We start from the raw sequence: 12038 nt of genomic DNA on the forward strand, positions 1-12038 counted from the left end.
GATGACATTTTTTGATCATTATGTTTACTTTAAGATATTTTTAAGGATTCATTACAATATAATTTTTTTTTACAAGTTAAGGATTGGGGTTTTTAATTGTAATGAACATTAAGTGATTTGACTGTTTAATGTTTTACTTGTGAGGATGACATTTTTTGATCACTATGTTTACTTTAGGATAGTTGTAAGGATTCACTACAATATAATTTTTCTTTACAAGTTAAGTAATGAGTTTTTAATTGTAATGAACATCAAGTAATTTGAATGTTTGAGGTTTTACTTGAAAGACATATATATTTGGTGTTACCGATTCTATTTTCTTATCGCTTTTTTGGTCAAGGTTTTCTTATTTTTATGTTATTATGTGTTTTTTAAGAATGTGCCCATGCGTGTTACCGATTCTACTATGGGGGATTCAACAATCTTAACTACTTTTATGGAAATGTTAACAAATGCACGAGGGCAAGACGTTTCTATCATGATGCATGAGGTAAGCTTGAATATTGTATTTTATAGGTTCTATTATCTTATGTTCCTTATTATATTATGCTAATTTATGTTTGTGGAATGAAGACACTCCCTAAAGTCGTTCCAACCCCTATAACACCTTTTAATATATCTGAGGTAATGTTAGTGGTAAAACTTGATCAATATTTTTGCGTATTTAATTAATTTATTTCACTATATATATTTATTAATATTTGTGTTTTTCTAAGCAAGCATTTTGTTGGCATGCAGGATTCATTTATGCCCCTCAATACACCCAATGTTGGGATGCAGGGATCCTTAATTCCCCTATATACATCCAATGTTATGCAAAATGTAAGATTCAACTATCTATTTGCATGAGTTTGATTATGTTATTTGTTGAGAAATCTAGGGCATATATTTAATAAAGTTTTTCACAACGACTCCATGATTTATGAGGTTACCAAGAGCTACATTGTCCTATGATGACTAATATCAGTATGTAGACTTTTACTTCAGCTATGAGCTCTTTCTCCAATTTGTATGCTTACCATGACACCTTCTTACTAAGATGCATTCAACCATGGAAAAGGTCTTTCATCTTTTACTTTTTCCTTGCTATTCATCTATATTATGAATAGTGTCTACGGGTTTGTATAGTTCCCTTCTTTCATCATGCCTTTCAATGGATAAAGCCATCCATTTTTTACTTCTTGTACCTGCAAAACTATTCTAACAAGTAACCCAAGAAATATATTATTCCAAAACATGATGTAAAGTTACTTTTCTAGGGTTTTATGTAATCAAGAGGTCATTTTAGGGTTTCTTAAATTCAAGGCTTAGATCATACTCTTTTCCCTTTATGTCATTCTAGAGTTTATCCCATGCCCTAGGAATCAAATCATAGGGAAAAAATACCTTAAGATTAAGGTTTCTAAATGGTAGGGTTTTCTTAAAATATAAACCCATAAATTCAACACTACTACATCTTATGATGGACCCTTAAAAAGAAAATTATTATACATACCTCATGGACACCTACCTATAGTGCTTATTATTTTGTTTGTCATGATTATTTGCAATGGTATTGTACATTTCATTGATCATTTTCCATCTTCATGACCTTCTTTTAATGAGTCTTCCGAGATATTGTCGTTCTATAATGGGACTTTCTTCTTCATGTGTTCCATCAAGTTATAGTATGGTTTCTTATGGAACATTTCGACTTGGTCCTGGAGGGTCATTTGACTCTATTTGACTCAAACAAAAATCTTCTGTGCAATATGTAACATGCCCAAATGGGTCTTTATGACAACGACTCAATGACCAATCCTAAGAGCTCACAATGGGAGCTTGATCTAGAATACAATTCCTTCAGCATAAAACCCATGCCTCAAGCATAACAAAAATAATCTTATTCTTCCTTTCTTTTACATAAATTACATAAAATTGTGATTACATATGTCATTGTGAACACCGAACCTAGTTACATATTTCAACATTATTCGATCTTATTATTTATATTTGTGCCTTGTAGGATGTTTCTAGGGTGACTCCAACAAGTATACAATCTATTGGTATAGAGGGTCATGTTATGCTGTCTACACCTAGACCAAAAGCCCATAACATGCTCTTTATGACAAATGTGGGTTCAGTCAGAATTCTCCCACGAGGACCGGAACAAGTTTCTTTGAGGGGTCTTATAGACTCACAAACAAGAATGTTAAGGCTCCTACCGGCTATTCTTGAAAATGTTCAAACCAGACAAGAAATAATTTGACAAATTCAGTTATGGGAAATGCCATTGTTAGAGAGTGTAGCTCCTACCTCAGATCAACAAGTATTTTATTTTTTTATAATTTCATTTGTTACATTTAGGATTATTATTTTAGAAATGAAAAATAGTTTCATATTTTGGTTGGGCCTTAATAGTTCCACAATTTCATTGCAAATGTAGGAAGTAAGTGACAAAGTGCCTAATGTACCTATAATGGCATCTACCTCAACCCCCAAGACTACAACAATATCATCGTTGACCACAATAGGAATGTAAGAAGTTACAATCTTGCTCACTTCAAAAGGGAATGTCTTGAAGGATGAAATGGGGTTGAAATTTTATCATTTTATTTTTCGTCATGTAGAACAACTATTTGGAAATACCATCCAAATGGATTGGAGGAAACAAACAAATGCCAAAATAGAAGAACTATTTAAAGATGTCGTAATAGCAAATGGTAATCCTGGATTTGATAAGGAACTAATTTTAGAGATTGCAAGTAAGTACATTCACTCAAAGAGGTCCAATTTAAGGTCAAAGTTGAGAAAATACTTGATGTATCCACATCCAGCTTGGATCATAGACTAAGTGATGTGGGATGGACTTATGAAAGATGCCAAGTATAAGAGGAAAGTCTGCAAAAATCCAAACTATATGCCATCTGCACAAGGAGGAACTAAGAGATGCCTCTGAGATACAAGAAAATCAACCCAATCTAGGGTGTCAAAAATTGGATCTCACAAATTAGGCTATGGTGGATATAATAGTATTTGTTTTGGCATGGTAAGTGATATTTCCATCTATTATATTTTCTATTTTAGGAAAAATAACCATGGTCACATTGATTTAATTATATCTTATTAGTTATTTTATCTTATAAATATGGTTATGTTTGTTAAAGTAGGTTCACCAGTTTCAAAAGGAAGCTTCAGAGGAAGACTTAGAATATTTTTTATTACATGGTTCCCAAGGTCTTCGACAACACATGATAGATCGAGGGGAAAAATCAATTACTGGTTATGCATCTGAGGTTAGTTGTTTATAATATTTTATGAATAATGAAAAAATTCAATTGGAGGTATAATGTTATTCTAACAAGTTAAATTGTGTTGTGTATAGGAATCAGGTGAAACATCTGGGAGTGAGCATGAGGAGCAGATGCAAGCACATGATGGTTCGTTTGTTGCACACAATCATTCAATTCTCATTCCTAAACCTTGGCAAGAAACCATTATTGAATTTCAGCGAAGGGGAGACAAAAATAATGAGGAGGGTGTTCAATGTGATGACAATTCGACACCCACAATTAGTGTAGTGCCTTGAAAAAAGAGGACAAAAGGGATTGATATGTGTTAAATTTTAATAACCTGAATGTGCATCACTCTAGATTCTAAGGAGTGCACTAGGTTGGGAGGGTCCGAACATAAACTAATTATGTGTGCAACAAAACAAATTTTGAAGATACTTTATTTTTTGAACTTTGTCGAACAAAACAAATTTTGAAGGTACCTTGTTTTTTGAAGGTACTTTTTTTTCCTGTAGCACTATTTTTATGTGTGTCACAGAAAAAAATGCCTTAACTGTACCTGATGAATTGAATATATTGTGACATTGGGTTAGAAATAGTTGCCTTCAATGGCACTCCTACAACAATCTTATGGACTATATGACTTTTTACACTTATGATAGTTCATAATTGAATATTTTTTTGTCAAGAATTATATTTTAGATCAGACCTAGTTTGAATTTAATTCTTTTTGTTCTATTTTTGTTTCCAAGAGGAAGCCCAACCATCATGTTAGGTAGGAATTCTAATTAAATGCTTACTGTTTCTGTTTCCAAGAGATAGCACAACTATCATGTTAGGGAGGGATTCATTTTTTTATTATTTCCTTTTTTTCACTACGTCTACAACCTTCATTAGCATTATTACTTATTAATGTAATTTATGGGTTTCACTGCTACAAGACAAAAAGCCACAAGCATTCCCTTTTTTCTGAAACCTCTACATACGTGGCATTCGTGCGATCAATCAGTACACCTCATCGTAGTCCTTATATTCTCAGGTAGCACACTATTTGTTATTATTTTTCTTTCTTCGTAGTAGTTGTTTCTTGGTTTTTTTCAGTAGTATTCATTCCCTTACATGCTTTATATATCCTTCGCTATAATTTGTATCTCCTTCTCTGGCTACTAGGGTTTTCTCTGGTTGTTTTTTTTTTCATTTTAGAGTTTAATGGATCCACCGAGCTTCTATCTTTTTGGGAAATTTTTTCATTCTTGATATCCTTTGGTTCATACAGATAATTCTAGCAATGTGGAATCCTCTAAGGACTCACCTCGATTTTTGGAGGGTAAAATATGAGGCACTTCAGGTAATTTTGAAGTATTCTCTGTTATTTTTTAGGCTCTAGTAATTTATAGGATATCCATCTCATAGAAAACTATTTAGAAACAAGTACATATATGTCTTTGTCCCTTAACATTCAAGATTCTCAAATCCCATTAGGCTTCAATTATAACCCAACACCCAATCCTATAATTATGTCACAATTATTATACTAAGCCTTTAAAATTAATTTATGACAATAACATTCTAAGTGGTCATGACAATGCTTTAATCATCATTCTAGTAACAATTTAGCTTCAAAATGATGCCTTTCAACTTTTCTTTTGTCCAAATATGTGAACACTGAAATTTATATGATTAGTAGATGAAGAGATGGGAGGCCTCCAAACGTCGGATCGTAGGAAATTGGAGTGGACATGGTGAACATTTGTGGCGAACATTGGTAAGGAAGAAAGTTGTTTAGGGTGTGTTCTTCCACGTCCAAGTACTCTTAAGCAGCATTGCAGGTAAGTCGTTTCTCCCACATTACATTGTGTTGTTCCACATCCTACGTTACAAAACAAAAATGTTCTGGATTATATTTACTGTGAGTTATTATTTCTTAAAAACTATATGAGAAGAACATTATGGCTCATTATCAAAATTTTAGTGGGTTTAAGTAGTTGCAAGGTGTCTACATTATGGCTTATAGATTTGCTTAACTTAAAAAAATTTGTACACTTACCAATGGTAATCGTTCCACACACAGGGTTTTATGATTATACAGAATGGGAGCATCGTTAGCATTAGATGTCATGTTCAGCCAATTTAATTCTGTTTAGGTCAGCTGTGTCTATGGTTACTCTGTTTCTGTGTTTCTTATTCTGTTGCAACATATTCTGTCATGTACGATAGATTTATTTTTAGAGTAGCAAACAAGCCCTCTCTTCTTTGCAAAAGTGTCAAAATCGTTTGGATAACAAATCCAAGTGTTAAAAGAGTCTTCTTAAAAGAGAAACAAGCCCCAAGGAGGTATTTTATTGTCTTTTAATTTTATTTATCTTATTTTAATTTCAATTTTAGAATCTTCAAAATGTTGTCTGTAACCTTTTTTTTTTTCCAAATCTTTGAACACTTAAATTTAATTAATGATCATAACATCCTAAGCAGTAATGAAAATGTCTCAATCATCATTCTAGTAAGAATCTAGCTTCAAAATTATGAATGTAAACTTTTCACCTCCTGGATTCATTTTATCTATTGGATTCGATTATATTTTCCCATTATACTAGGGTTCCCACATTCAAAACATTTTCTCAAAGCACAACTCAGTTTAAAAGATCCATGTTCAAAACTTATTTTTAGGGCATTCAGGAGCCAGTGTTAAGAATCTATTTTTCTTTTATAACAATGGGGATTTGGTTAGCTGGTGAAGTCAATGGAGTGTCAAGCTTCCCACTATACTCCCATTCTTGGCACATGGCATGAGTTTCAAAGGGATGAGATCTGTTGCAAGTCCAAGGCTATGTTGGCAGAATAGATATCCCTCAGACCTGGCACCTAGGCAGAAGGAAGTCTGCTCTTTGTGGGGCAACCCCTCAGGATATGACTCTCAAAGCAACTCCAATGAAAGGAAATATATTTTCCATACACAAGGATTCTTCATAAGCCACAACACAGAGCAGTCTTCCAGTGCACAAAGCATTCTTCAATACCCATTTTTAATTGAATTTTATCTGAAGGCACTAAGGGGGCCCAAGAAACCCTTACTCTTATCTTAAATATTTCTCCAATGCACAATGAAAGCACAACATCTAACCAATTGATCTCATATAACTTATTTCTCAAGATGTTTTAAGCATTACAATCATATTGAAATTATTTACAATAAATTCCAAAAATGTGACTACTGGAGCAAAGAAAACCAACCTATGTATCCTTCTCAGCCTGAAGAGAAGAAAAATACTTTTCTTTATCCTTTTGCATTTGTTTTCTCTTCCTTCCATTGAAGGCATTCAGAGCTGCTTCACTTGTAATCTGATCAGAGCTGGAAGATTCTTCATGAGCAGTACTAACTTCTGCATCATCAGACTCATTGCCTGATGTTCCAAGTCCTGGTGTAGAAGACCTTGACAGACCCCCAAAAGAATTTCCATCCCCTACCTGTTGTACAATCAATGGAGCATAAGAAGCTAATATAGTCCCTGAAACTTTCAAGGATATTGGAGCATCTATATCATCATTGAATTCTTTATTGATGCTAATAAAATATGCATGTGAGTTTTTCCAATGCATGAATCTGCTATGTTCGTATGCTAATTTCAATTTTAGAATCTTCAAAATGATGCCTGTCAACTTTTCTTTTGTCCAAATATGTGAACACTTAAATTTAATTAATGATCATAACATCCTAAGAAGTAATGGAAATGTCTCAATCATCATTCTAGTAAGAATCTAGCTTCAAAATGATGGATGACAACTTCTCATCTCCTGGATTCATTTTATCTACTGCATTCGATTATATTTTCCCATCGGACTAGGGTTCCCACATTCAAAAAAATTTCCCAAAGCACAAGTCAGTTTAAAAGATCCATGTTCAAAACTTATTTTCAGGGAATTCAAGAGCCAATGTTAAGAATCTATTTTTATTTTATAACAATGGGGATTTGGTTAGCTGGTGAAGTCAATGGAGTGTCAAGCTTCCCACCAGACTCCCATTCTTGGCACATGGCATGAGTTTCAAAGGGATGAGATCTGTTGCAAGTCCAAGGCTATGTTGGCAGAATAGATATCCCTCAAACCTATCACCTAGGAAAAAGGAAGTCTGCTCTTTGTGGGGCAGCCCCTCAGGATATGACTCTCAAAGAAACTCCAATGAAAGGAAATATATTTTCCATACACAAGGATTGCTTGATAAGCCACAACACAGAGTAGTCTTCCAGTGCACAAAGCATTCTTCAATACCCATTTTTAATTGAATTTTATCTGAAGGCACTAAGGGGGCCCAAGAAACCCTTACTCTTATCTTAAATATTTCTCCAATGCACAATGAAAGCACAAGCATCTAACCAATCAATCTCATATAACTTATTTCTCAAGATGTTTTAAGCATTACAATCATATTGAAAATATTTACAATAAATTCCAAAAATGTGACTACTGGAGCAAAGAAAACCAACCTGTGTATCCTTCTCAGCCTGAAGAGAAGAAAAATCCTTTGCTTTATCCTTTTGCATTTGTTTTCTCTTCCTTCCATTGAAGGCATTCAGAGCTGCTTCACTTGTAATCTGATCAGAGCTAGAAGATTCTTCATGAGCAGTCCTAACTTCAACATCATTAGACTCATTGCCTGATGTTCCAAGTCCTGGTGTAGAAGACCTTGACAACCCCCCAAAAGAATTTCCATCCCCTGCCTGTTGTACAATCAGTGGAGCATAAGCAGCTACAGTCCATGAAACTTTCAAGGATACTGGAGCATCTATATCATCATTGAATTCTTTGTTGATGCCAGTCAAATATGCATGTGAGTTTTTCCAATGCATGAATCTGCTATGTTCATATGCTAATTTCAATTTTAGAATCTTCAAAATGATGCCTGTCAACTTTTCTTTTGTCCAAATCTATGATTCCTAACACTCAAACTTCATTGGTTGCAATTTGACTTGTTTATAGTTTTTTTTAATAGAAAATGTTTTCTGCCTTATACGTTTTCCATTTAGAATAAGTTTACAATTTGCCAAATTAATCCTGAATATAAAAATGGGTCATTTGTAGCCAGATTACAATTCTCTTGTAATATGCTTTTGGAAACTTGAGGTTTATGTTTTTGGAAAATTTATTGCATTCTAGCTCAATAAATTTGTTGGTTTTGTTTATGCTATATTTTTTGAACATATACACCTTTAGTTTTGAATAGATTGAACAAATTGTGACACAGTTTTTGTTTTGTTTCTTTTATAAGTTTTTAAAAAGTTGTGGATTATTGTCTAAAGGCAGGGACTAGCTGCAAATTCTCCTTGTTATTCCTTGAACCATATTTCTGTATGGATTAGAATAGAAACAACTAGATTTTCACTAGTATTCATGACATTTTTGGGCTTTGAAAATCCCCATTAGTTGCCTGCTTGCAAGCCAAACTCGAGATACAACCTGATAGAAAAAAATATCCAGCTTTTTTCTGCACCTATCAGGTTGAAGTTCAGGAAATTTATATGTTTATTGAATGAAGGTTGAAGCTGAAGCAGTTGCCCTCTTGACCTCACCCACTGGTCCACTGCAGAGGGCTTTAGAGCCTGAACTGAAGTTTGAACAGTAGCAACTCAATAGCTGGAAGTTTGAACTCTGGACTCGACAACTTGAGGTTTGAACTATATGAACTTGGTGTTTAACTTGTTACTAATTAGAAACATATAGTCTTATTTCTTTATTGGCCCATTAGGCAGTAATCATGGTATCTAGCTTGTGTGTCTGGCACTCAATAATGATGAGGAGTACACTAAAGAAGTTTTTATTTCTATTTTTAAATTGTTTTGTCTTTGCAGATTTACGTTATCTAGTTTTCAATTATGTCATTGTTAAGAAATGTTGTAAAGTGGCGGGCTCACAAGGAACATGCCCAACTGTATGTATTTCTTCTTCCTTAGAATTTTCAGTCAGTGATTTATTTTGGAAAAAGTAATACAATAATATGATTTTTGGCATATTTGTTTGTAAACTTTGGAAACCTAGAAATATAAATTATGAAGAAAAAATTAGACTATTAGCATTTTGTCCATGTAGGGATGAAAGGAATAAATTTGGGTTACTAGAGAAACACAAGGACTATGTACTTAGGGCTCGTGATTATCACAAGAAGCAAAAAAACATCGAGGTATGCCATGCAAAATTTATTTATATATTATTTTTTCGATAAATTATTTTTGGGTTGAAATTGTTTCTCATAATGTTTGCAAATAGGAAAAGCTGCATCTAATTACCCATAATCTTCTTTTTGTGAAATGGCATGGATCCACAGTGGCATCTCTCATTTATGATACAGTTGTCTGTGTAATTTATATATATATATCGATGTGCATTTTCTTATGCATGTTCATATGTTACTTTGTTTGTATGCTTTTCTTCACTGTCTTTCCTTCTGATGGTTTAGATTGTTATTGATAATGTAGAGGCTTCGAGAGAAAGCAACATCTAGAAACCCCAATGAATTTTATTTTAAGATGATCAACACTAGGACTGTTGATGGCGTGCACCGTCCAAAGTAAGGAAATTCAAATATTTCATTCTTTCTTGCTTTAATTGCACCGAAGTTTAAGATGTTAAAAGTTGATTATTTTTTGTGCTTAGGAGTGGTGCAAAGAAATATTCCAATGAGGAACTGTTATTAATGAAGACCCAAGACATTCAATATGTGCTTCAAAAAACACAGAGTGAAAAGAAGGTACAAACATTACTAAGTACATTGGACAATGTGAAGGTGGATGGCATTTTTATATATTTTTTTGCAATATTTTAATGTGTTTATTATGAATGATGCAGAAAGTAGAGTGACTTCAGTCTGCACTTCATTGCATTGGTTGCCCTCCTTCAAACATACACACTTATTTTGCCGAAGACAGGTATTATTAGCATGCCAAATTTATTCAGTAAGCCATAACACCTTTAGTGGTCAAATGTATGATCACAGATATGGAAAAAGCAAATGCATACATCAATGTTAATTTCATTCATGAGGTTCATTTATTTCCCTAATAGTCTCATTGAGAAATATTCATTATCTAACATATTTGTCAATGATTTGTGTTAACTAACAAGTTATTCATTATGTGCTCTGTCATTGCACCTCTTTGGTATTTTAGATTCTCTTTGCTATTAAATTCAGTAAATCATATTGAATTTTGTGCTTTTGTCTAGAAATGGAATAATAGAGGGAATCCTGGGGTGAGCCCTAGAGCAAGGATCCCCTCCACTCCTACCACTGAAGCTCATGTGGAAGAAACTTTGAATTGATGACTAGCCACTCAATGAAGCATGGAGACTAGTACTCTAGATCGAAGGAAATAACCTTTGGCAGTGGGCCCTCATGGAATCCACACGCCTCTAGTCCTTTGAAGTCTATCCCAGCCTCTCGGGCATGGTCTCCTCAAATATCTATCAGAAAGATATCCTGCTAGTCCTTTGAAGTCTATCCCAGCCTCTCGGGCAGGGTCTCCTCAAATATCTATCAGAAGGATATCCTGCTGGTAGAGGTTGGGGGAAGAGATTTGAGTCCTCACTACTCTGACATCTGAATGAAATCTAAGTCTTTGGCTGTTTTTTTCTACCAAAACTTGGTTGGACAATAGGGAAGAAAGCATTGATCCCATTGGACAAATCTGGTTGTAGATTCCTAGTTTGACGAGTCACAATTCCTCTAACCAGAAACATATTCCCACTCAATTTAATTTATATATACTCTGTGGTAGTGAGAATATTGTTACCTCCAAAACCTACCTAACACCTCATAAGGGAAAGAACTATATGTAGTAGAATACATACACCCTACCCTATATTTGATACCCAAATGCTATTGTCTTAGGAATTGCCAACAATGACATTATTGTTAATATGATCTTCAGTTTTAGTGGTTCTCTTAAAATTATATGGAAATTTATAATAGTACATAAATTACCTATGTGGGTCATTAATATTATCCTGGCCAATTTTCTTAACACCACCCCCCCCCCCCCTCGGCCCCCCGCCCCCGAGAAAGTTTGATAGTGTTTGTCAATAATTTTTTAAAATTTTGGAAAATAAATATTATTTTATATAGCCTCTCTGAATGAAAAATGTACATCCATCAGAAACAAATACTTGTGTCTCAATTAGTTATGTTTTGCCTCTTTATGCATAAATAACCATAAACTATATCCTTTCTGCATATATTGCCAATTTTCTATGTAGCATCAAAAGCACTCCCTATTCGTGGTGTTACCTGTTGCAGGGGAACCTGGGGATTGGAGCAGAACATCCCCAATATGGGGAGAATGCCGTCAAGAATGGTGGGCACATGGGCACATTCCAAATGATCCCCCCATATCTGGGGTAGTTTGGGGAACATTCCCTGAATGTTCCCTCTTGTTGAGGAATGTTCCCTAGATGTTCCTTGGCAGTGCATGTCAGTTGCCAATTGTTTCCTAGACATTCCCAATGTTCCCTTGAGAATTTCACTAGCCTAGTTAGACGCACTTCAAATTTTGTATGGTATTTTTAAAGTTAACCGAAAATGTATGTTTTATATTCCATTTAAGAGTGATTCCTAACACTCAAACTTCATTGGTTGCAATTTGACTTGTTTATAGTTTTTTTTTTAATAGAAAAGGTTTTCTGCCTTATACATTTTCCATTTAGAATAAGTTTACAATTTTCCAAATTAATCCTGAATATAAAAATGGGTCATTTGTAGCCAGATTACAGTTCAGTTGTAAT

At 34.1% G+C, this 12038-nt stretch overlaps 1 pseudogene; it reads left to right on the forward strand.

The window, feature by feature from the left end:
* Positions 1–9139: 9139 nt before the first annotated feature.
* Positions 9140–11638, forward strand: LOC149223712 (putative U3 small nucleolar RNA-associated protein 11; annotated as a pseudogene).
* The last annotated feature ends 400 nt before the right edge of the window (positions 11639–12038 follow it).

Source organism: Pinus tabuliformis, chromosome Q, assembly GCF_031772625.1.
Source record: "Pinus tabuliformis cultivar Carrire ecotype Pingquan chromosome Q, CPIR1, whole genome shotgun sequence".
Lineage (NCBI taxonomy): Eukaryota > Viridiplantae > Streptophyta > Pinopsida > Pinales > Pinaceae > Pinus > Pinus tabuliformis.